We start from the raw sequence: 10,588 nt of genomic DNA, 5'->3' as shown, positions 1-10,588 counted from the left end.
CGTAGTGTAGTGTAAATAAGTTGAAAAGAAAAAAATCAAAACAAAAATTACAAGAAAACTGTCTCAAAACAAAATCAACCACATCGTTCCCTCTAAAACAAAATTATTCTTGAAGTTTTTCACCTTTACCCCAGATCTTGATCCCTTAAAAATTTATCCAAGCAAAATATTTTACAGACAGTTCAACCTCTTTGTATAAGTTCATTAATAAAAAACATTTCTCTTAACCTTGTAGCATCACATTCCCCATTAAACCTCTATGCAGCTTCTGCAAAAATTACTGATTTTTTTTTTTTTTTTTTTTTTTCTCTAAATTTGATTAAAAACTGGATTAGGCAGGAGTCAAGTACATCACCTTTTTCTCCGTCCTCTGGACCACTGTGGCACCGCTTGGTACTAACTTGTCTCTGAGAATGCCTAAAAAGAGACTAAAATCTCTCCGTTAGCACATTCCAATTATATATGACCAGGTTTCCTTGCAAGAAAAAGCAGAGAACAGGATAGAAATGTTAATGTGAGTCAGTGGAGAGTGGAACAGTTGGAAGAGGTACATGAACAATTTCCAAAGCCACCTTCTTACCGCTAGAAGGATACTGAATACTGAATTGTACTTTATAACTAAATTTGCCTTGCCTTGCCAAGAAGGTCTCAATATTACCTGTCATAAGTTTGTTAAACTTAGCATAATTTAGTCACTTTTGTCAATCCCTGCACGTCCATTTTAGATCATGACTTCTTACCATACGGCCTGAAAGAGCTCACTTTCCAGAGTCTTCTGTCGGAACAAAAGGTGGCTCTACAGTTTCATCTCACATCATCTAAAAGAAGTAACTCAGAGAAAAACAATTCTGTTAGTGTATTAGGTGACAAAAGAAAACCTGGTCTTTTTTTTTTTTAGTGTCTTGGTTCTTAACGTGATGTGTCTAAGTTCTTGGTTGGTCCAGGGGAGGTAGGAATCTCTTGTTCCTTTTCTTTCAGCGTTTTGTATTAAAACTTCTCCTTTTCTTAAATTATCTGCCAAACAACCTTAAATGTTGTCACTTTTTTGCCGCTGGTGATGTAAAAATTAAAGCAAAGGAATCATTTAACAAAGAAATAATCAAAAATGCACAAAACAATAAAAACCCGAAAGTAAAAAGTCTCCCCAGGAGTGCATTATGTGTGTTCCAATATCTTATAGCATTCTTTTGATTTCTTTCTAGCTCTTTCGATCATGCAAACTTAGTTATTAATGCTTTTCAATCTTAAATGGTCAAGGGTGAAACTTTAAAGCAACCATTTTCTCTTTCAGGCTTTTGAGCTTCTAGTGTTTTTCTATACATGATAAGAGTTTTCCCCGTAATTCAGCACATTGAGAAGCTGGCTTTATTTTATTTTTTCCCTCTGACATAGTTTTCGTGCCCCCAGGCTAGAACACACAGACCCAGCCTTGCCATAACATTCAGATGTTTACATCATGGTCAGATTTGTTTATCATATCTATTGTCCTGTTTCAGGTTAAACTGACCCTCTGAGGCTTGCCTCTGCTCAGCATAACTAATAACATCAGATGCTTTTGTAACCGATGACATGCTTAATGTGGCCTTGTGATATCTTAACACTTCTCAAAATTTCTCATTAGCTGCATTCAAATCCCCAGTAAAAAGAAATAAAATAAATTAATACAGAACCCTTAGAAAAGCAACCATATTTAGTCCCATACAGTTTGTTTAAAGCACAGTTTGTCTCATCTATTTAAATCAAAAATCATGTATATCTTAGTGCTCTTAAATTCTTCTTTTTAGGCAGCTGTAAAATCCTTTTCTCCCAAACATTCTCCCATATGCTCCCCATATGCTGTTTGCCATTTTATTAATGTTCCAAAATTACAATATAAAAGCTTTTACTCTGTTATTATTTCAGCTGTCATGAATTCATTGACAAACACAAGCCAAACGCAATCTAATAGCATAACTGAATACAGCCCTAACGCCTCTGGTTGCTGTACTGCATATTTAAGCTCCAAACAACAAAAAACTTTTATCCCCAGTCCCAAGTATTTCTTACAGCCCTGGGATATTTTCTGTTTAAGACACGTTAGCATATCTCAGTGTAACAATTTAATTTGGCCGGATGTTTAATGTGGGAAGAAAACAAACTGTTATTGAAATCTCTCTTTACCTTTCTTCAGCTTTTAGTTAACGTAGTTCATGATTAAAAACGTCATTTGAATTACGGAGCTGCAGTTCTCCCAAAACAAATGAACATTCTGAAACCATGAACATCACACAGACGAACGTTTAGTTACATACGATACACAAATACATACATTTACATACAAAGATGACATTCAGACAGACAAACACGTGCAGGCCTGCTTTTTCTGACTGTCTTAAATAGTTCTATGTTTTTCATAGTTTTTAAACGTCTATAGCAACGCCGAAAGATGTATTTTCAACATGTTAAGTTCCCGCTTAGTTTAAAAGTGGAGAGCTTGCGCTGGCTACGACCCCCGAATGTTTCGTCCAAACACGGTTTTACTCTTCAGCCCCGCAAGGATACAACTCTGTCTCGCAGACACCTGGACGCTTACCCCTTTTTGAAAGTTATACGTTGCATTTAATAGTTACGAACAATTTTATCCACAACGGAAGTCCCAGTCGGTCCCCACGTAAACGCTTCCCCGGTGCAACGCCCTTTTAGTTCCGTTTCCGTTTCCTTTTTATTTTTTATTTTATTAAAAACTTTCGCTTTTCTTTTTCTTATTAATCCAACTGCCCCGACCAACTGGTTGCACTTTGAACACCCCCCTGCGCCAAAAACCCCCAAAACAAAACAAAACACAAATACATTTATCTGTAACCTCACTTACACACAAAGACCCATTTGCACACACACACACACACAGACACACTCAATATCCGCGGATCCAAGCAGTCTCTCCCCCACTCACTCTGACTCAATAATCTCATTTCAACAGACACAATATATTGTACAAGACATGACGAAGGCAACAATATCAGACAGACAGCTTGCGCGCAAACTTTCAACATTCTGTTCACATATGCTGAAGCCGTCTCCCCTGCCCAACGTGTAGTGTCATTTAAAAAGGCCAGAATCCGTACTTACTGGATAAAAATGTCCTCAATGTGCTCCAAAGTTGCCGTGCCACTGGGGCCAAAGGAGCAGCTGTTCCTAGTACGTCAGTTCCAGCAGAGACTTCAACCGCATGTACCTCTTGTGGTTCCAGGTATGCTGATAAGCCAGTCCTCACATCACCAATAGCCAATACATACCCGCTTAAAGTCTCCACGAATGCTTGGATCCAAAGGTGCGCCCCTTTTCTGGGATCAGGGAACATGTGCCTCAGATGAACGTTGTCAGCACATGAAAGAGGGCTGTAACCAGCTGCATTCACCTGTCCTGTAGCACTGTGAGTCTGAAACAATGGCAGTTGCACACTTTGTTTTGTTGCAGGTAAAGAAAGATCAGTTTCGCTAGAATGCAGGTTACATCTGGGTCTTACGTCACAGCTTATCTGTCCCCCACATAACACCATACCAGGCACCTGCACCGAAGGGTCTGATGAAGTCACCACACTCCTGGCCTTGGATAACAGTTCTCCCTTATCACCATGCAGATTGTTTTGCATAGTTGTGTACTTACCTTCTTGTTTGAAAGAAGATGATTCCCTTACCCCCTGCAGATTTTCACTCTCTTGTTGTTTGTCGAGGCCTGAGAAGCACATGCTGAAATACAGTTCAGTTAGTTTTATCAAGCCTGCTATTTTGATTTCCTCTTTTTGGTATTTTTTCTCGAGCAAACTCACCTGCATCACCCGTATCTACTTGTGCTAGGGCTAATCTATTTTTTAACATCTGCAAATAGTAAGTGCACATTTGTGCCTCTGGTGGTGACCCTTCTGTATCACCAAAAACCCCGTCTCTCCTCATTTTTTCACACCACTCCTCAAATTGTTTTAAATGGTTTTCAGCATCTCTGTGTGGAAAGCTTGCCATTATGCTCCCTTTTCCTGTCTCCAGCAGTGTTCCTAAAGAACACCCCTGGAGCTCATTTTCTGCCTGATTCTCAGCCATTCCAGCACTCACACGTCTTGGCCAACCTGCTGGGACAGCGTCCTGTCCCCGGTCCAATGAGAGCTTATTTTTTATCTCTCAGACACCAAAACTTATTATGTTCCTATATGCCTTATTATTGTGTTTTTACACGGCAATTTCAATGAGCCAGTGTACTCAGGATGAGAAGGCCCTTACCCTTCACTTCACTTCCACGGCTCAATGACAATAACGTGTCTCACACACACACACACACACACACACACTCACACTCACACTCTCTGGCCAATCTTTTAGTTAACTCTGTACGTACCTTCGGTCTTGCTGGTTGTGTGTGCGTCCAGCTCACGGGTATATCTCGGCATTGCTGTCTCTACGACAGGTTCTCGGCTTCTCAAACTAGATATCTTGAACTCACTGGCTGATTTTCTATATTTGTCTGTAATCGGGGTTTTAACAGAGCCACCCTCCGTCAAACCTCCGCATTCATACTATTGTGTATTTGCCAGGTCTTGTTCTCAATCTCATACGCGCTCGTTTTTCGAAAAAGGCCGCTTTTATATTACCGCAAAAACGAAGATTTTTTTTTTTTTTTTTTTTTTTTTTTTTTCTTCGTCCTTGCGGAAAATACGGGACTCTAAACCCACATTTTCTAGGCTACACGATGTTTTAGAAGCCACGCGTAATGGCGTGTCTTGTCAGAATGGCGGCTTTTATGTTACACACAGAGGAACACGTATTTTCCTCTGTGTCTAACACGAGGACCTCTAAACCCCAAATTCTCAAGGTTCACAATATTTTCAGAAGCCTGGCCAAGGCTTCCCGGACTCTCACCTCTGTGACCGCACGCAAATCCCAAGTTCTTATCGATTATCGACACGTTTGCAAACAATTATCCTCAACTTTTCTCTGCCTTTAGGAGTACAAAAAGTCGGCCCTCCAGGAAGAAAAAGACACTGGGAGATAAATGGAATCTCCTTACCTTTTGTGCGGCCGCACGCTGTGTGTTTTTCTTCCGGAATGGCGTCCTGACCGGAAAACGGAAGGTGGTACATCGTCCTTTGGGTCCGGGCGGAAACACCAATTTGTTACTGTTTCACCGTGCCGTGTCTAAGGTGAAACACCCTCGGTGGACCCAGTTCGTTTTACCCAGTCAGGCGACCCCCACTTACTTATTACCTTGAATGTAGGAAGCATAAAACAGACAAGTATGCTTTTAGTTATATTTTATCTAGGTAAAGACAGAGAAATAGTTACAGTCACACCAGCGCTGATGGGCCCCTGATCGGCAGGCGGCCTCGAGTGCTCATCACGCAAACATTATAAAGGGATCTCGGGACACACCCATACAAGGGCGGTACACATCCAAACTGTGACATCAGCAGGGAAGCTGTGTCACCTCCGGGGTGGTATCTGATAGATATGTGCCAATCTTTTGGGTCCGTGCCATCTAAGTGTGCCATGCAGTTCTGGGATAAACAGCTCGTTCCACTTGACCTTGTTGATATCCTAACACTTCGTTAGATTGTTTAGCAACGCAGGTATTTATATTAATGAATGCCATCACCTCCCTCTGCTGTTTACCATAGAAAACTTTGTGTCTGTGTGGAGAGAACAGCTGAGAAGGAGAGGTTCCTCCTAGCATACAATGTTAATACTGATTAAATGTAATCCATTAGGACTGCCTTCATTAAATAGAATTTCTCATGACAACCTAGTGGTTGATGCAGATTGAGACTTTTCATTTCTGAATATGGTAAAATTATTGTAGAGAAATAGAATTATTCTTACAATGGAAAACGTTGGATTCTGCATAAACTTTGTCTTTTAAGTAATGCTAATTATTTGTACTTTATCCAATTCACAGTAAATGGAGGAACATCTAGTCAGTGATTTCCACTTCAAAGCAGATTTTTGTTGTATCATAATGTGCTTTTAATTTACACTTGGCTGTATACAGCAAGCATTTTCTAAGAAATTGTAATAGAAATCCTGTTTTAGCAGAGAGTAGATTGCTTTTTTTTACTTTACTTGGTTATTTTGTCAACTTTAATTGGTTAATTCAAATATTACATGCATTTTTTATTGTTAACCAGCTAAAAAAAAATCTAAAGATTATTTCTTCTAATTTTAATGTTAAAATTGTTTGATGTCTTTGGCCCACATGTACGTTTGACTTGATTATCTTGGACCTTGTGACAAAAAGTTTGGGCACCACTGATGTAGATGCTGGGGGCAATTATCTTGTTGCTGACTTATTTTTATTTATTTCAGAACAGTTCAAAATGTAAAAAAAAAAAAAAAGAGAGATTAAAGCTTTATTATATCTAATAACATTTCTATGTAATTTTGTTTATTTATTTAATGTCTGTTTACAACATTTATTTAATGCCATTGCACTTTACAAAAAAGATCTGCTCTTGAAATATATGGTCAGCCCAGTCAGTTGCTCACATTCTAGTTCAATATCCTTGCATCCAGTCACTGACTTTGCAGCAATACCTCCTCCCAAACAAGCGTGTGGCCACAATAACCAGATTGCATCAAACTCTTAACTCTGCAGTAGCTTCTGCATCCTTGAGCTTGGACTATAAATTGGGGCAAAAAGAAGACAGATTTGCTAAATTGGTTAGTCTAAAGTCCATGATCTTATTTAGCAGCTCGGCAGCAATGAAATCATTATATATATATATATATATATATATATATATATATATATATATATATATATATATATATATATATATATATATATATATATATATATATATATATATATATATATAGAGAGAGAGAGAGAGAGAGAGAGAGAGAGAGAGAGAGAGAGAGAGAGAGAGAGAGAGATTAGGGCTGGATGATAGAAAAAAAGGGTCAATAAAACCTTTTACATTCTAGCCATTTAGGTTAATATTACAGTCATTACATACTCCCAACCAATCACAATTCAGACTCAGGAACCAAGCTCCGCCTCCTTCAAAGAGTTCAGAGAGCACGCGTTCTGTCTTCTTTTTTAAAAACTTGTAGTTTTGGTAAAAAGTTGGTTAAATAAAGGGTTGAGTTTGAATTCAGTGTTTGTTGGTTGTATCTTAGACTACATTCACACTGCAGGCCTTGATGCTCAATTCAGATTTTTTTGTGAAATCTGATTGTTTTTTTGCGTGGTCGTTCACATTTCCAAATATATGTGACTTGTATGTGATCTCCTGTGTGAACTGAATTCATACAACTTAAGTGTAGCAAGCATGCTCAGTGCTTGAGGAAGTAAACATGGATTATAATGCTGGCGCGCATTTTGCGATCTTTAATTTCTTTTCTAACCTGAGCTTTCTCTCCACTGACTGCTCTCCTCATTGTAGTCCGCCATGGGTGTCGTTTTTCTTCCCTCTTCTGCATAGCAGGACGCAGAACAGTGGCGTTTGTTGAGTATCGGTGACGTACAGGTCGGATGAATGCGACCTGGTCGTACAGACACTGATCGCATGAGGGAGGTATGAGGGCCCAACGTACTTACAGCCCAACATCATGCAGGACGTTTGGCATTTGCCAGAGAACGCCAAGATTGGCAAATTCTCCACGGAGACCCTGTGTCCGTGGAGACACAGGGTCCCCCCCCCCCCCCCCCCCCCCCCCCCCTCTCCCCCCCTGTTCCCCACACCTGAATCCAACTCCACACATCTTGGACATCATGTCTCACTCCGTCCACCAACGCCACGTTGCTCCACAGACTGTCCAGTAGTTGGTGGATGTGGATGTGAGGAGATCCCTTAGGAGACCATCCTCCACTTCATCAGGAGCATGCCTGATGCTCCTGATGCCCAACATGCCCAACTGTCTTTGATGTCTTGTACCTATTTACAGAAAAGTGATCAGAATGAATCTGATTAGAGACATTGTGTAACAAATGCAATTGATATGAACTTCTAAAGTTTTGCTTCAGAGACTGCAGCTTTGTGTGGGTAGCAGAGCAGGGGTGTGCAACCCACAGCTCCAGAGCTACTAGCGGTTCTCCCCACCTTCTACAATGCTGTTGAGAATAAGAACTATTAATAAACTATTTTTTTATGTAGATATAATAACAAATACAGGTTTTAGCAGTTATGTTTATTTTCGTGGACTAACAATTGATTATTGATTTTTTTTCCCCCTCTGAGAATAATGCAGTATTTTGCCATTCATTTAATTGCATTTCTGCAACATGGCACTAAAATCGGACCCTGATCTACAACCAAAAAATTACTGACTCCGCCAAGGTTGCCCTTTGTCACCGATTCTGTTCATAACTTTTATGGACAGAATTTCTAGGCGCAGCCAAGGTGTTGAGGGGATCCGTTTTGGTGGCCTTAGGATTGCGTCTCTGCTATTCGCGGATGACGTGGTCCTATTGGCTTCATCAGGGCGTGATCTACAGCTCTCACTGGAGCGGTTCGCAGCCGAGTGCGAAGCGGCCGGGATGAAAATCAGTGCCTCCAAATCCGAGACCATGGTCTTGAACCGGAAAAGGGTAGAGTGCCTTCTCCGGGTTGGGGAGGATGTGCTGCCCCTAGTGGAGGAGTTCAAGTGTCTTGGGGTCTTTTTCACGAATGAGGGGAAGATGGAGCGGGAGATCGACAGGCGGATTGGTGCAGCGTCTGCTGTGAAGCGGGCGCTGTACCGGTCCGTTGTGGTGAAGAGAGAGCTGAGCCAAAAGGCCAAGCTCTCGATTTACCGGTCGATCTACGTTCCTACCCTCATCTATGGTCACGAGCTTTGGGTCGTGACCGAAAGAACGAGATCCCGGATACAAGCGGCTGAAATGAGTTTTCTCCGTAGTGTGTCTGGGCTCTCCCTTAGAGATAGGGTGAGGAGCTCAGTCATCCGGGGAGGACTCAGAGTAGAGCCGCTGCTCCTCCACGTCCAGAGGAGCCAGTTGAGGTGGCTCGGGCATCTGGTCAGGATGCCTCCTGGACGCCTCCCTGGTGAGGTGTTCCTCTGTCCCACCGGGAGGAGGCCCAGGGGAAGACCCAGGACACGCTGGAGGGACTATGTCTCTCTGCTGGGAACGCCTTGGGATTCCTCCTGAGGAGCTGGCCCAAGTGGCCGGGGAGAGGGACGTCTGGGCCTCCCTACTGAAGCTGCTGCCCCCGTGACCCGACCCCGGATAAGCGGAAGAAGATGGACTGACGGACGGATTACGTTTACGGGGATTTAATTGAGAACGATCCATTCTTGTCAGAGAGGAAGCGCCACAGAGTGAAGTGTTCTGTACTCAACATGGCGGTAGCAAGGTACTGAACTGCATGTCACCCTTCTGAAGAGCAGAAGGGTGACATATGCTTTAAAAAAAAAAAACATAAAACATATGCCCCTTTAACAGGAATAAACCTCCAGCAGAATCAGGCTCAGAGTGACCAGCCATCTGCTACTGACTGGGTGTTTGAGAAGACAGAGCAAGAGATATAAGACATGCAGAAGCCAGTGGCGGCTGGTGCTAAAAAAACTGAGGGGGGCGCACACAAACAAACAAATGAAAAACAAACAAAACAAATCTTAAAAAATAGCACTATTTGAACATGAATTTTGCCCTCCTTTCCTTCTGCCCAGCAAATTTCTCAATTATATTCTTAATTGTTAAAGTCAGTCATCTCTGTGACTAGTCTTTTCTCCATTGACAACATGGCCAATGAATTCAGCCTGTCCTGAGTCATTGAGTTTCTCAGAAAAGTCTTGATTCTTTTCAGAGTTGAAAAGCACCTTTCAGCTTTCTGCTGTGGTCATGGGTGTGGTGATGAGGATCTTCAAGAGCGTGACAGTTTCTGAAAAGACTTCTTCTAGATTGTTTTCCTGATTTTAATAACATTTGCTGCCATTTTTTAAGGCTGTGTTATGAAATGTGTTACAGCATTTTTGTGGGACAAGATTATACAAAATTCAGTAACTAAATGTTTTATTCCCCATTACCCATAAACTTCAGTACAACTTAAATAATAAAATATCTTGCTGACAAACATTACATCAACATACCTACACAGCATAGACACAACTAAAGGTATTTCTAACTACAAAGCACATCTTCCTAATATATTAAATAACACCACTATAAACCAGTGTAACAGTGATTTTCCACAACAACTCACCTCTGCAGCAATCCTTTCATGGTCTTCTACACTGAGTGTCCGACGCTTCTTCACTGGCTGACTACTACCTACACTGCTTTGTCCAACCATGGAGTGGAGAGATAACTTGCCTGCTGCTGAATTTGTAAATTAAGACGATCCGGTCCAAGCTCCTTTATCCTGTCTTTTTCTTCAAGTGAACGCTTTGTAAAAGCATTTTTTTGTAAAGACAAAACAGAATTTTCTCTCATTTTGAAACTACTCCACTTTGCAAGCATAACCGTGAATCAACCTAACGAACTGCAGCTGCGCTGATGAGTCGAATCGGGGATTGTCCAATCACACAATGTTTTAAAAAAATTAGCCAGTACTGACACTCTACCAGTAATGACACAACAGAATGGGTGTGTCCGGGACGCAGAGCAGTGCGCCCTGTGGAAA

Source organism: Fundulus heteroclitus, chromosome 3 (genome assembly GCF_011125445.2).
Source record: "Fundulus heteroclitus isolate FHET01 chromosome 3, MU-UCD_Fhet_4.1, whole genome shotgun sequence".
In the NCBI taxonomy this organism is placed as follows: domain Eukaryota; kingdom Metazoa; phylum Chordata; class Actinopteri; order Cyprinodontiformes; family Fundulidae; genus Fundulus; species Fundulus heteroclitus.
This window is presented reverse-complemented; position numbering follows the sequence as displayed.